This window comes from Xenopus laevis, chromosome 3L, assembly GCF_017654675.1.
Source record: "Xenopus laevis strain J_2021 chromosome 3L, Xenopus_laevis_v10.1, whole genome shotgun sequence".
In the NCBI taxonomy this organism is placed as follows: domain Eukaryota; kingdom Metazoa; phylum Chordata; class Amphibia; order Anura; family Pipidae; genus Xenopus; species Xenopus laevis.
The window spans coordinates 22,334,767-22,348,408 of NC_054375.1; the positions used below are offsets into that span (position 1 = coordinate 22,334,767).

Genomic DNA, 13,642 nt, shown 5'->3' on the forward strand with positions numbered 1-13,642 from the left:
CTATATGAGTGTGGGGCACTTGATGCACATGTGTTCCATGTTTGGTCATCCCTCTTAACCATCTTTCTTTTCTCTGTGGGTGTGATACACCTGATTCACACTCAGCCCCTATTTAGTAATCTTCTTCACCATCTTTGATGCACAAGATGCGCATATGCCCTCTTTTGAGAGTACTCATGGCTTTCTCCACTATGGCCATTTTCTTCCTCTGTATGGGAATGAAGCAACCTCTACCTAGTCACCCTCTTTCCTGTCTTTCTTCTCTATATGGGTGTGGGGCACTATCTTTCTCCACTGTGTAGGTGTAAGCCATTTGATTCTCATTTAACTCCTATCAGGTCATTCCCTTCACTATCTTTCTTCTCTGTATGGGTGTGAGGCCCTTATTGCACATTTTTTCACTTTCTCATCATCTTCTTCACCATCTTTCTCCTCTGTATGGGTATGAGGCACTTGATTTGCTTTCAACCACTATCTTGTCATCCTATTCACTGTCTTTATCCTTTATCCTCTTCATCATTTTTCTCCTCTGTGTGAATATGGGGTACTTGATGCATTTGTGCCCTCTGGATTTCTCCAGTGTGGCCACCCTCATTCTCTTCTTGATGCCCATACACACCTTTCTGCACCCTGCCGAGGAGAATTGCCCTTTTGGCAAGGCCAAAAACACACACACTATGGGGCAGATCCACTAAAGGGCGAAGTAGCCGTTGCTATCGAAAATTCACAGATGTAGAGGACAATTCGCTAGCGTCACTAGCGCAGTTTCACACCCTATCACCAGGGAAATTTTCGCTCATTACTCTGCCAATTTACAGAACATTTTGCCAGTTTCCTTTGCCAGTTTAGACCTGGCGAACTGATAAAACAAAGCTATACCCTCCTCAATATTATGTCAGTGAATTCATATGCTGTATGCCGAAAAGTTATTAAAACGCTGGTGTTTTTTCATATTTTAAAGGGGGGATTGTATTTAAAAGTTGCAACTATTACAAATTTTTGTTTCAACCTTTTTTTAACCATTTGAGGGGCATGCCTCATTTGTTTTAGGATGGGCTCATGTCTAAAACATTAGAGGATCTCTTATGTCTTTATTTAGCTTCCTTGGACATTTGTAATAATAAGTGGCCACTTCAAGCATTTGCACCAACATCTGTTATAAAGACATATATATTCATATAGTCACATTGACCTAAGCGTAAGTGCACTAACAAAGTTTCGCTAGGCAGAAATGAACGTTAGCGAAAGTTTGCTATGAAATGCTTATGCTGACATAGTTAACTATGAGAAACTTCACCAGCGTTCAGCTGCAGAGACGCAACTTTGCATTTTAGTGAATTAGTTTAGTGGTAGCACCTGTTGCGCGAAATTGCCCTTTAGTGAATTTGCCCCAAAGTCTTAGGACTATAACTTTACTTTTCTAAAGTCTTAGGACTATAACTTTAGAGCCAAAGTTAAATTCAGTAACACTGGGCAAAGCAGTAAAATGCAGTAACACTAATAAAGCAAACCTACATTTAGTAGTGACTTTACTTGTCCTTTTGTTTAGTACAATACCTGATATAAATGCTACATGATCTATTTTATCAAAGGAGACAGGCCCGGATTTGCGGAAAGGCCACCTAGGCCCGGGCCTAGGGCAGCAGGATTTTAGGGGGGCGGCATGCTTCCCAACCACACCCACATTGTTTCAAAAACACTGGGGATGCGCTGGAGATACAACCATTTTTTACATTTCCCATGCACCAATCCCCATTGTTCCTATCCCTCTGGAGGGGACAGGGGCAACAAACGGCAGTGGGCCTAGGGGGCGCCCACTATGTAAATCCGGCCCTGAAAGGAGAGCTAAAGTTTAACAAAGAAGCAGGCTAAAATGCGACAGAGATATGGCTGGTGAAATCAAAACTCCAGGGAAAAGTTTATGGGTCCCTGGAGTGGATGGAATAGAGCAGAGTGGGCTTCCATTCCTTGCTCCATGTAAGGGTTTTGCAGCTGCCAAGCTAGAGGCAGCTAAGTAATTAGCTACAGGTTTGATATAGTTAAAAGGAGGCGTGGAGCAATGTCTCAGAGCTGCTGCTTCCCACTAGAGATCACATGGAGTAGAGGAGGGTGAGGGGGCCACATGTGCTTGTGAGCACCAGGGAACAAGAGAGTGATTCCCCTGAGTTGGAGAGAGCTCCAAAGGTCTGGAGAGAGGACAAGAAAAACTGCTCCCAGGAGACAAAAGTGTCTCAAGTGTGAACAGAGAAGATTCTGGGATTTGTGGTCCGCTGAAAGCCAGTGAGGGCTAAACTCAAACGTAAGTAAAGAGAACACCAGTGAGGGTGTGAAGCAAGCCTGTTTATGTTATGTGATTCCCCATGTGAAGCCAGTGGGCTGAAGAATTGTGTTTGTTGCAAAAAAAAAACCCCAGCAAAGCTGCAGTTTGAACTCCTTTAGGTAGTCAGTCTCCATTTCTGTGCTGAAATCTGTGCTGAGGCCTTGGGTTTTGCTACTGGAAGAGATATGTGTGTATGTTTGTGTGTGTATGTGTATATATGTATGTGTGTATATGTATGTATGTGTGTATATATATATATATATATATATATATATATATATATATATATATATATATATATATATATATATATATATATATATATATATATATATATATAATATGTGTGTGTATATGTATATGTATAGTATATATAATGTGTGTGTGTATATATATATATGTATATATATGTGTATATATGTGTGTATATATATATATATATATATATATATATATATATATATATTCCTGATTACATCCCCTCTAAGATCCAGTCAGTTCGAATCCACAGATGGAGATTAAACAATGGGGAAAAAAACATTAAACCTGCAAACTGGTTAACTATTGCCTAAACATTGATACTGTGTGTGTGTGTATATATATATTATATGTGTGTGTTTGCTGGACACTGGCAAGCTCTTCCTTGTGCAAATGCTGGAAAAAGATGCACAGCAGAGAAAGCAGAACTGATACCTGAGCAAAGCTACAGCTCCCTGGAATAGAATGTTATTAAAGGACAAGTAATGGCAATTTTTTTTACTACTTTTTCCCTCCCCCCAAAATAGCTATAATGCTAGGTAAGGCTTATTTTCCCTTGGCTTTTTTCAAATCTTCAGCTGCACAATATATTGGTGCTATATAAATACATGTTAATAAAATAGGATATGCAAAGTGACCCAAAGGAGAAAAAAAGCTTAGGTGCTTTAGGTCATGGGTATGAAGTTCAGCGAACAGAGGAACTGAAGCTGCTGTCACCTTTTTGCCATTCTCCTATGGGGCATTTTGAAGTCAAATTCAAGATGAGGATTTGAAAAAAATCCAAATGGAAGTAATCCTTACCTACTTTTATAGCTGTTTTGGGGCTGATGAAGCATTAAAATAAATTAGTGTTACAGTTCCTTTGGTGCTGCTGTTAAACTTATGCAGAACATTGTGTTCAAGATCACCATGCCCCAGCCAAGATGCAGCATTGGTTACTATATGAAGAGTAATACTGAATTACATTGGGAATATTGTACTTTCCCAATGAGTCTTTTAGGTCTAAAGCAATTGGTATAGATTTCTACCATTCTAATTTTACCATACTTTACCTTTTATATTTAATTTCATAATATTGGCATGTAAGGGCACATTTACAAATCCCTTGCAACATACAAAGTACAATGTTTGGATGCAAAACGCCATATTTTACCCCAACCCAGAATTCCACTGTGATTGTGAGTGTGTACTACGTTGCATCCACTGCAACTTGCAAACAGTGCTTCAATACGCGCACAAATTAGCACCCACTTTTTATATATTGAGAAAATTTTCAGAGTGAGGATGATGCACCTTCAATGTGAAGTGTAAATAATGGTATTCAGGGGTAAAGGGGAAAATAGTCTTAAAAGCCAAACTTTTTAAAGGACAAAAGTTAATTCACTGTTTTCCTTTTCCACCATTTTTACATTTCCAGGCCTTGCTAGTGCTGTCTGAATCTTGTAAGCCCACGCTGGGATGTCTGAGAATCAGGTAAATTGTTGGTGGATGGTCTGCATTATTTTCTTAAGTGGAGAACCAGCCCAGGAAAAAACTTAGCGATTGCATTCACTGGAGAATATTCACCTTATTGTCACCCCCAGTGAATCTACTTTTCCTTGATCTTTTGCTAGCCGCCAATCAGCATATAGAAGTAACTGGTTAGCTTTTGAAAAAAACATCTCATTGCATTCTCTTCCTGAATCAGTTGTACAGGCTGATGCATTAGATAGCTTTAAGAAGGGGTTGGATTGCTTTTTAGCAAGTGAGGGAATACAGGGTTATGAGAGATAGCTCATAGTACAAGTTGATCCAGGGACTAGTCCGATTGCCATTTTGGAGTCAGGAAGGAATTTTTCCCCATCTGAGGCAAATTGGAGAGGCTTCAGATGGGTTTTTTTGCCTTCCTCTGGATCAACTAGCAGTTAGGCAGATAAAAAAGAAAAAAACAAACAAACATAAAGGTTGAACTTGATGGACGTGTGTCTTTTTTCAACCTTACTTACTATGTCACTGAGCAAGCAGGCTCGAGGGCGGGTACACCACTTTAGTATGCAAATTGTTACAATTGGTCACTCTTTATGCCTGCACAATGGTTTTCTTGTATGCTTGATAAAGGGGCTTGCTCCGAAACATTGCACGAATAAACAGCCAGGGGTAACCCTGCATTCTTTTGCCTTGAATGCCAGTGTTTCTGATTTCCATCCCCAGAAATAAAGACTTTTTTCAATTACTTTCCATTATTTTTTACTGTTTTTCCAAAATCTAAGTTTTAAATTTGAATGTTTGTGTCTCTGGTGTTCTGGCAGCTCAGTAATTCAGGTGCAGATTCTAAACTGTTAAAATTTTGCAACATTTAGTTGTTACATTTCTCAGCAGCATCTCTGGAGTATTAGCAACTATTGTATCAATTCTAACAGCTGCCTGTAATGACAATCAGGGATTCTGCTGGGACAAACACAAGAAATTGATCAACTAAATGTAACAATTTAGAACAGTTTACAGGGTCGCGACCCCCCGCCCAGAGCTGCTATAGACGGTGACTTTACACTTCAATATTAGAAAAATGGTGACACATAGAAAATAGAAAGTAATTGGAAAAAGTCGTTATTTCTGATGAACTACTGTATCTGAAACCAACTAGTTGTTGACGTTGAAAAACCCCTTTAAAGTTGCTAAAGTTAGAGATGAAAAGCAGGAAGTTGGGTTATGTTAGACCATTGCTCACTCCTTTATAGATTGCATTTTTGGCTAACTATATTAGAAACATTTTTTTTATTTTGCACATCCTAGCTACAGTATTTACCCAGTTTTTATTTTTACACTGAACTGTTCCTTTAAAATAAACGCTAAGACAGTGGCTTGATTTTATCAAGACTTATCTGGTCCCAATTTTCTTTATCATTCATGTTTGCCTTCTGTCTTTCTATACCAGGATTTATGGCCTGTTCTTCCTTCTCCTGTGGGGAAACAGAATGAACCTCATCAAGAGGAATATCGTCTACCTGCAAGGCAAGGAGGGGGCTCTTAACATCCTAAACTCCAATGTGTTCTTTGTTAACAAGTTTATTAAGCACAACTTAAGCAACCTCCTTCTGGAGAAGCCTCCTTTGTGGGCAGATATTTTTAGGACATTGATCTCTCCATTGCTTGGGGACTGGATGAATGGTGGCTTGGTAAAGAGTATGCAAACCCATCACCTTAAGGTTGAGTGGGCTATTGTATTCTAGGGTTAGTATACAAACTATGTATATAAATATGTATAGATGTGTGTGGAGACTAGCATTATGTTTATGAGCTTATCACTTTGATTTTGCCTTATTGGATTAATAAAGAAAGTTTCTGATGCACATTTTGTTTTAAATTTTGTATTTGTTTGTATTTAAGACATAATGGTCTTTTTTTTGTTTTTTTAATTGTACTATATTTGTATGTTTCTATTGTTTTTTTTTTTAATAAATAAAAAATGGCAGTATAAAAGCTGTAGCAACTTCATGTTTAATAATAAACCCAAAACACATGACCAACTTTATTTTAATGACCCAGAACAGATGCCAGTATACATATACTGTGTAAATTCAAGTGCATTTACCATAGCATAACATTTACTGTGTAAACATATAAAATAAGGGGCAGATTTATCAAAGGTTGAAGTGAATTTTCGAATTAAAATACTTTGAATTTGAAGGAATTTTAGGGGACTTCGACCATCGAATAGGCCAAATTCGACTTAGATTTCGATTAGAATTGAAAATACTTCACAAATTCGACCACTGTCTCTTTAAAAAAACTTCGACTTCGCCACCTTAAACCTGCCGTTTTTTTTTTGTAAGATCATACGAGTAAATCGTACGATCTTAAAAATCCTTCGACTTCGATGGTCGAATTTCGCCGTTTTTTTCACATTGAAATTTGACCCTTGATAAATCTGCCCCTAAGTGTCTGACAGTCATTAGTCTGTTCTTGTGTGCTCCCATGACCCCCAATCTTTACCTGAACTGCAACATCTGTATTGCAATAGAAACAGTGATAGTATCTCATACAATAGTAAAGATAATGCCATAGAAATGTGAAGTTAATTACAAGCTGTTGCTTGTAATTAACTACAAAAAATCCTTTTATTTTTATTCTTTTTGGTATAATTGAAATTTTGAAGGGCAGTTGAATTTGGAAAGAACTAAAACGACAACCTTTTTTTTTTTTTAACTTCTTTCTAATTCACTTTAATTGCTCCTAAAAAAAAGAAAAAATAGAGGAAAAAATGAGAAATATACTTATTTTAAACGAGAGCTCGGTTTTAAATTTAAAGTTAATTCATGCCCACAGTATTTCAGAAACGTTTTTGGCTCAGCCTGAGCAACTCCTTGCATTGTGGTTTCTTTTCTACATATGCACAAGACAAGCAAAAGCTGAGGAGATACCATCCTAACTAGATAGATATAGATAGATGGCAATAAAAATTCTGGTGATTGATTTCTAAAATTTCCATTTACTAAGAATACCCTAGAGAGTTTAATATGTTCCACTTTGTTTTATAGCACAGCCATGGTAGATACCCAACTACAGAATGGCTTCATTCTTATTGTGGCTCATTGGTGTAGGGTTTTCTGATCAGTGTATGCAGACCCTGGGAAGTGAATCCAAGAGAAGAGCATTATGGTTGAGAAGATATCTTCCTTACTGTATATGAAGCAGAATAAATTCAGGCTCACTACTGAAATTTCGAGGTTTACCTGGAATACCTAGAGATTGATGATCACCTTTTGCATGCAAAGCAGATGCAAATTTGGGAAAGACTACTCCTAAAACTTCCATTTACATGAGTGCTACAGGGGAGGTCAATTTATCAAAGTCTGAATTTTTATCATTATTTTCTGAAAACTACTCCAACCAAATCTGCATGGGGTTTTCCCCCCTTATTTATCAATACATTTTTCCGAAAATTTCCTGTGTGGGGAAAAAAACTCGGATTTTCTAACCGAAAACTCTTTTTTTTTTTTTTTTTTTTCTTTTTTTTTTTTTTGACCGAAAACCACGAAATCTTCGGATTATTGCACGAAACTCAGCGCAGATCAAGATACGTTTGGGACTTCTCCCATTGACTTATATACAACTTTGCCAGATTCTGACTTTTTCCACCCTTGGGGTATAACAAACACAGAAAAATTTTGAGGTTTTCTTTTCCACTAAAAATTCAGATTTTATAGTAAAAAAACCACAAATTTTTGGGTTTTTGGCATTCAGACTTTAATTCAGCCTTTGTGTAGTTGGGCAGAATTCTAATGTTTGTCAACCGAGATAAATGTTCCAAAATGTTGTGTTTTAAGAGGAAAAATGCAGCGGGAAGCATGCACCTTCCCTGCTTGGGGTACAACAGGAGCTAGCTTGTTGCAAGGTTTTTGGGAAGGAGGTAGTTGATCAGTTTACTAGTATTAGCCTTAAAAACTAGCCATGGAGTAAAGGGGTGCAAAAGTTTGCAGCAACCATAGGATGGTATTTCCTGTACAGACAAAAGTCTGGTGAGCCTCTATTAACTTGAGTTTTAAGACTGTGGGATGAGGGGGCTGTGCAGCTTTGGGTGTTTCAACCACTGACCCACAGGTCATGAGAGAGGCTAGAGAATATAACACTAATTTCTCAATGTTAGATCTTGTTAGGGATGGAATAGTTTGTGTATATGCCAATCCTGGTGGGGGAGGTATTTCCATATTGTGAGAAGTGGGTTGTTTCACAGGGCTAAATCAGTCACAGAATTGGATCCTCTTCTAGGGATGTAGCGAACTTCGACTGTTCGCGTCCGCCGCAAGTTCGCGAACGTCGCGCGACGTTCGCCAATAGGCGTTCGCGTCAAAATCATTCGACCATTCGATCGATAAAATCGAACGATTTTCGTTCGAACGAAAATCGTTCGATCGAACGATTAAAATCCTTCGATCGTTCGAATCGAACGATTTTCGGATGTTCGAAGTTCGCGAACAGTTCGCGAACTGTTCGCATTTTTTGCCGGTGTTCGCGAACGGCGTTCGCGAACACATACTCGGCGGTTCGCTACATCCCTATCCTCTTCCTTCCCTTTGGCAATTCACTGAACTTTTCAGCCCATGTGCAGTTGGTATGGATGCCAGACTGCTCCAATTGTGCATGTGTCAAATACCGAACAGGACCAAAACCCCGGAAGATGGCGCCCATGAGCTCTGCTGCACTACTCTGTATAGATAAGTGAGCATGCTGTCCAGGGGGCTGGGTGGGGGGGTCTATCTAGGGTAGTAGATGGGGCTTTTCTTATTGGGGGGGGTTTAGTTTACCTTTAAGGAAAGGACTTCTACCAGTGTTGAAAGGAAAGAAGTTAGGTGCTATACATTTTTTACTTTCTTGCATAAAGAGGGGGGTAATCAAAAATCAGAGTGGAAAACCACCAGTCAGAGTAAGTGGATACCATATAGTGTACTTAAAGCCCAGAAAAAATTGATATGAGTTTGCAAAATGCATGGCAAAATTGTAAAAATGAACTGGATTTTCTTAAATTTGAATTGTCTAGAATTAAGATACCTCAGAGTAAGGAAAACTGGCGGTTGAATGGAAGAAATTGCCTTCCTTTCTCTTAGTTTTGTGATTTACAGAGATCAGGGGGAGATGCAGTTTTCCAACATGGTGGACAAGACCATATAGACTTCCTCCCAAGTGAAGGATCCCCAATAGAGAATACTACAGAGGACATAAGCAGAAAGGTAGAGGAAGAGATAAGAGAAAGTGATGAGCAAAAAAAATTGCCATAGTTAGATTCACGGCAAACCCATTTTTTTGCGAAACCACGTAAAAATTCACGCAAGGCTCATTTTTCTGCGCCCGTTGACTTTAATGCATTTGGAGGGTAAAAAATTGTTGTGCGAAAAAATTTTTTGACACCCACTGACTATGCATTTCACAAATATTTCAAGACAAAGTCGCTCATCCTATATAATAAAGTTGAAGTGTCTCTGCGTCCTGTGTCCGTGGGATTGTGCTACTGCGCATGTGCCCCACGGACTGTGGACCGTCTCTGGCGAATGTTTGACTACATATGTTCTAGCGCCCGTTAATTTAACGGGCTTAATGTCTAGTGACTAATAAAAGAACCATGGGAAGACAGCATTCTTGGAAAAGGAACACCTGTAAATCTGGACATTTGTAAAGATGCAAAGCGGCACATTAACTAAAAAGCTAATTGTGTTTTTCAGACAAATTTTAACTAAAAAGACAATTCGCAGTGGCATCATCTATTTAATAAAAGTCAAGCAAAATCGTAAATCTGCTAATTCATCAAAGTGTGAAAATTTAAATTTGTTACCCTTTGCACCAAAATCTATTTTACCAGGTTCTGACTGGTGATTGAATTTAACAAAGCTATTATTGTCAGTGACATCATGTCCTGTATTCAAAAAAGTCATGACCAAAAGTCATAAACTGGCGTTTTTTTCATATTTAAAGTGGGATTATGTTTAACTGTAACTATTAAACATTAGTGATGGGCGAATTTATTCGCCAGGCGTGAATTCGCGGTGAATTTGCGTGATTTGCCACCAGCGAATAAATTCGCGAAACGCCCGCAAAAATTTGTGGCAAAAATTCGCCATCGGAAAAAACATCTGCCGGCGTCAAAAATGTGCGCCGGCGTTGAAAAAAACGTGCGCCGGCGTCAAAAACGAGACGCCGGCGCCATTTCACGAATTTCACGCCATTTCGCGAAATTCGCGCAAATTCGCCCATCACTATTAAACATGTTATTTACACTTTTTTTTAACATTTGAAGCTCATGCCACATTTGTTTTAAGATGGGCTCATGTCTGTGTTTTCATTTTGCTATCTTGAACATTTTTAATAAAAAGTGGCCACAATTTCACCAACATTACTAATACAGTAATTACAAACATATGAACTTTATATACTGTACCCACTGAATTTAAATTGACGTAAACCTAAGTAAGTTAATGTTTTACAAGAAAGAAAGTAACGTTAGAGAAAAGATATGACATTTTCTCGCCAACAAATCATCCCTGACCAAAGTATGCCAACGTTCTCTTGACGAGACGTTATTGTGCATTTTGATGAATATGCATATTTGTCATGAAATAATGTCTGATTGCGCGAAGAGGAGACTTCCATAGTGAAAATTTGCACATAAGTAAATGACTGACAGGTTTAAAAGAGGGACATGGGAAAATTTGCTTGTTCTGGGAAATGTACATATGTAAACTAGTTTTGTGTGTAGTTTCTGCTAAGTAGTAATTAATTTCACATCAGAAATTAAAAGGTGGATTGCTGGGCATTAAATAATATTATGTTTCTGAAATGAAATGAATATTTCAAAAGTAGCTTTTTGTGCATGTTAAGGTCCAGAAATGTACACTTTAGTACAGTCAAACAGTAGCCTACATTGTCAAATCAACAAAAGACTAGGCTAGGTTTGTGTTTTTCTGTAAACAGTGGTTAACAGCTCTTGGGCGCCTGTCTGCAGTAAACAAAAGACACTTAGGTCTCTATACACACAACACAATAGCATTTAATACACATAAAACACTTTATCCAACCCAATTCACTTTTAGGAACTTTGAGCAGGGTAGTTTGCACTAGGATCATAAAAGAAAATTGGAGGGATAATCAGTTTGATCTGATAGGTCCCTATGACGTTAGCCTGTTTAGGTTGTGAAGTTTGATTGTTCAGAATACTCAATAAATGAACTTGCTTAGGGCTGCTCAGGGGAATCTCACCTAAGACTTCGAATGTGCCTGGACCGTGCCTGGAAGGTGGCCATTAGGAACCAAAGTACAGTACACCATGCCATGTGCCATTTTTGCTATTTCAGCAATTTGGTTGCTAGGGTCTAGGGTGAAATGCCAGACTTAGAGGAAGTGAGAGATTGCAAAGTGGTGAGAGATTGCAAAGTGGTGCTCCTGCAGAAACACGGTGGACTGGTGAAGTTTTCAGCAAACAAAAGGACTGGCACAGGGTTCAGGTAAGAAATTAAAATCTGTGGTCATATCAACAGTCTCAGTTGCAAGTATGGATGCACCAAATCCTCTATTTTGGATGTTGCCAAACCCCCGAATCCTTTGCAAAAGATTCAGCCGCATACCGAACCGAATCAGAATCCAAATTTGCATATGCTTCCTTGCATATATCCTTCCTTGCTTTGTGACAAAAAGTAATGCAATTTCCCTCCCTGCCCCTAATTTGCATATGCATATTAGGATTCAGATTTGTATTTTATATATTGAACTTACTGTGTGATCAGAGAATTTCATCAGCCAGTCCTAGAACAATAATAATTCAGTTTAGGGCCTCAGGAGCCTTCCATCTTGGATCTTGTTAGACCATATTTTATTGTTTCAGTGGCCCTAAACATGCTTGGCTTGCTCTGGGCTGCTATAAGCTTAGGGGGTCATCAGAAATCTTCAAGCAGAAGAGGTTGACTCTAAAAAGTTTATTAGTAAGTTCTGATGCAGAATTCACTGATCTCTAAGCTGCCATTAAATGTGAATTAATTACTAAATAGTCTTGTACCATAAATTTATCCTATTAATGTATTATAATTATATAATTATTATATTATTATTATATAGTATTGTGCGTGATTTGCTAAGCTTAGGCCCAGCACAGCACATGTGCACTCAGTCATCAGAAAACAACATAGGAATCTACTGGTGGCATCTTCGGTAAAAGGCTGTGTTCACTTGTAAAGAGGTCAAAAATATATTGTCTCGTTACTATCATACTTTTTTGTTAAGCTTTAGTTCTCCTTTAGTTCTTACCTCCAAGTGCTAACTGGTTACTACAGTCATCTTTGCCATCACAAAATGTAAGGGGTGTTTACAATATCAAACTTTTGGGGTTGGCAGTGGTAGAATCCATCAAGGGTTTCATAACCTTCCCAAAAAGAAACAAACTGCCATCCATACAGTAATAAGGTTTTCCCATAGAAAAGCATAGTGATAGTGGTAGCCTCCATGAACATAGTATGATCTGGATGATTCTGGATCTGTATGAAATCGAAAACTCACTGAATGATTTTTATTATTAAAAATCAAATATTTCTAAGAATTCTGGTCCAGTTTTACAATCTGTTCTGTTTACCTTCTGTCAAATGGTTACTTGTTATTTTGAAGTTAGAAGAGTTTATCCAACTGTACCTAAGAGAGTTTGACCTCTTGAAAACCAATTCTTGGTCAGAAGAAAGTAATAGCAAGAGGGAAGAGCACACACTACCATATATGATAATTTAATGCTTGGAACATCATGGTTATATTATTGCAAGAACACGGTGTTAGCAGAGTGGAGATCTGCACAAGTTGGATATTGCTTTTGTTTCTGTATTACACAGAAGGGGATTGTGTACTTATGAGTGGGCTGGTCAACAATTTAAAATGTTACGGATGCAAAAATAAACATCTCCCGAGAAACTGTTTTGCAAGACCTTGATCTTGCAGAACATTTATGGATAGAGTCTGCAGGAGGGGCAGTAAAGAAAAAAGCTCCTTCTGTGGATGTTAGATGCTCAGTGGGGAACAATATTTTGTTTTTAACAACTTTGATATAATTCATTCTTCTTTTTTATTCCTAGTAATAATGTTTTTTTCTCCTTGCTTCACCTCAATTTCTGTAGCTGTCTTACTTTTCATTATAGACTTATTCATGGTAATACGGATAAACCTGCAAAACAGCAGCCAGTCTTCCAACATCTCAGACACACACAAGAAGGTTAATTAGTTCATCATAACACTGACAATAGTGTGTGCAAATGCAGTAGGTCCCTTAGATAATAAGCTTGACTGGGACAGGGTCTGATGATGTATATATAAAACAAAAGCATAATACATCCAGAAAACTCCAAATTACGGAAGGGCCTTCTCCCATAGGGGCAGATTCACTAAACGGCGAATTGTCGCCAGTGACCGATTTGCACGCATCGCACCACTTCAGCAGGCGCTAATCCACTACCACTACACTAATTCACTAATATGCAAAGTTGTGCCCTGGGCACCAAATGCTGGCGACTTTCCGCTAGCGTTACTTTGGCAGTATGAGCATTTCATAGCAAAGATGCGCTA

The 13,642-nt window shown here is 38.3% G+C and overlaps 1 long non-coding RNA gene across 1 annotated transcript; it reads left to right on the plus strand.

Annotated features, from left to right (window-relative positions):
• Positions 1 to 1,807: 1,807 nt before the first annotated feature.
• LOC108710788 lies at positions 1,808 to 5,973 on the plus strand. Its single transcript, XR_001934796.2, has 3 exons — positions 1,808 to 2,299; positions 3,996 to 4,051; positions 5,493 to 5,973. It is a non-coding gene; the product is annotated as an uncharacterized LOC108710788 (long non-coding RNA).
• The last annotated feature ends 7,669 nt before the right edge of the window (positions 5,974 to 13,642 follow it).